The sequence below is a fragment of the Euprymna scolopes genome, chromosome 17 (assembly GCF_053919585.1).
Source record: "Euprymna scolopes isolate OS-2025 chromosome 17, ASM5391958v1, whole genome shotgun sequence".
NCBI lineage: Eukaryota > Metazoa > Mollusca > Cephalopoda > Sepiida > Sepiolidae > Euprymna > Euprymna scolopes.
This window is the reverse complement of record NC_136498.1, coordinates 116,418,334-116,421,054: the sequence shown is the minus strand read 5'-3', so window position 1 is coordinate 116,421,054 and position 2,721 is coordinate 116,418,334.

The following is a 2,721-nucleotide window of genomic DNA, read 5'->3' as shown; positions in this document are numbered from 1 at the left end:
CAAGAGAAACGCCTACAACTAAAAAACATAACATGCGAGAGGCGTTCCAAAAGTAATGCCTCCTATTTTTTTTCGCCCAAATAAATCAGAGGGGATTGTAAATTGCATTGATATGATGACTGAACTTATGTATTCATGACCTAATAGTTTCATCTCTCTGTTGCAGATGTTGGCGGTTGGAAACTCTAAGAAATCAATCCCTGTTATTTTTTTTTTTTACATAGGAGTCAGCACTTATCAAGGCCCTGAAGACACTCGAGGATAAGAGTTATTGAGTGTACAGTAGTCAATGGGATAATATGATAGTAATCGTTAGTAGTGGAAATTTGGTAAATTGGATTACTTAAGAGGAACGGCTCATCAAGAATTTGTTTACGTTTGACTTGAAGATAACTAAATTGTAGCAAGCTGGAAAACAGGCAAACGGAAGAGAGTTCCACAGGAGTGCAGTTCTAAGAAAGAAGCTTTGTTCATGGAATCTACGTTTTGGCTTAGGCACAGATAAAGAGTGGGGAAAATTATTGACAGCGGTTTCTGTCGTGGACGTGCATCAGAAGCAGAGATGCATCATTGAACTCCTGGCACAAGTGTACTGAGAATGATGGTGACTATGTAGTAAAATAAATTCCGAGGCATAAAAAGTCGCTCGTTTTAATGGTACCACCCCTGTTTTTGTAGCTCTTCAACTTTTGAAGTTACAAAATAGGAGGCTTTACTTTTGAAATGACGCTCACAGATCTCAACTATAGGTAGAATAGGCCAATGAATGGTACTTTCCCTCATAGTTTTTTTTTTTTTTACATGGGGGTCACCACTTATCAAGGCCTGAAGGCCACTCAGGGATAAGGGTTATTGCGTTTACAGTAATTAGTGAGATTATATTGTAGTAATCATTAGTATTGGGGGTTTTGATAGTGTCTTACTTAAGGGGGTGGTTTGTCAGGAGTTTGTTTATGTTGGACTTGAAGACGTCCAAGTTGTAGTCAGGTGGGAAACAGGCAAGCGGCAGAGAGTTCCACTGGCGTGCAGTTCTAAGAAAGAAGCTTTGCTCATGGAATCTACGTTTGGATTTAGGCACAGATAAAGAGTGGGGAAAATTATTGACAGTAGTTTCAGCCAGACGGGTGTTTCTCGTGAATGATTGGCGAGGGGGGACCAGAGATTGGAGCTCAGACGAGCACCTGCCATGTAAATAGCGATAAACCAAAGACAGGCTTGCAACGTCTCTTCTGTGGGAGAGAGGTTGCAGGGAAGAGAAAAGGGCATCCCCCACTAAGCCACGAAGTCTATTTTGTACTCTGTCAAGGCAGGATAGGCTGTTTTTAGCAGCTCCTGCCCAGATGTGGCAGCAGTATTCCATCCTTGGACGTACTTGGCTTTTATACAGATGGAGAATTGTATCAGTAGTGAGATATCTTCTGGAGCAGTAGAAGGATCCCACCATCTTTCCAGCGACCTGGGCAACAGATTTGAATTACAATTACAGTTACAATTAGACATTCTCACATAAATATTTAAAATACATCACAGCGACATTCCCTTGTATCAACCAATATTGCTACCACTGCATTTTTTTTGAGGGAGGGGCAAGAGGCCCCATCTAATATTATTGGTCCCCCGACAAAAGAAGGGTGGACCTGTAAATTCACCCTTGTCCGTTCATCCGTTCGTCCGTTCGCACTTTTCTCAATAACTACGCCTTGGAATTTTTTAAAATTTTGCACAAACATTAAACATGATATGAGTAAAAAAGTAACAGAACAGATTTTCCAGGAAAACTTCGGTTCCCCCACCCCCACCCCCGAGGGGTGCCTTTCGGGTTAAAATGGCTAAAATTGACACTTTTGTACTTATTTAAGCTTATCTCACTTGTTTTTACTTCATCTTTAGAGATGTGTTAAAAACCTTTTCGGTTGAGTAACACGGATTTAAAAGATCGCCATCTGTAATGATATTGCCACGGGTGGTCAAAAAAAAGAAAAAGAAAGAAAAGCAGGGCAGTAGATAAGAATTATAACCTAGATAATGAGATATGGATCAAGGGTTTGTGTAGACATCATGTTTGGAATGTGACTGCGATTGTTTTGATGATTTCAGGGTTGAGATAGGAATAATAATATTTTATTGTTTATATTTTGAGTTCTGCCACTTTGAAAAAAATGTGTTAAGAATAAGTGTTAGAATTGTGCATCCAAGTTGTTTTGAACCCGTGTTTATGTTGAAGAAACATTTACAACCCTAAAATTAAACTCAGTAACAAACAACTACTTTTACTCCACCATGTTTTCCAGCATATTCTAAGTCTCATAGTCCTTGGAATTTTCGATAATCCCAATCAAAAGTGCATTAGCTTATCTCACTTGCGTTTGCAGAACCCTTAGAGATGTGTTAAAGACCCTTAGGTTGAGTAATGCTGATTTTGAAAATCCTCATCTGTAATGATATTGCCGCGGATGATCGAAAAAGCAGGGCAGTAGATAAGAATTATAACCTAGATAGTAACGAGATCTGGATCAAGGGTTTGTGTAGACATCATGTTCGGGGTTTGTATTACTGTACACATAGATTCGAAAAAGTTGTCAAAAAACAAATATATAACAAATAAATGTTATCAAAGGCAAGATAAGTTACTTTTCTACCAAACTGGATATATTTTTCATGTTTTTATTCAATGTAACATGTTTATTCAGCTCGAAAACCATACAGTGTTTACCGATGTAT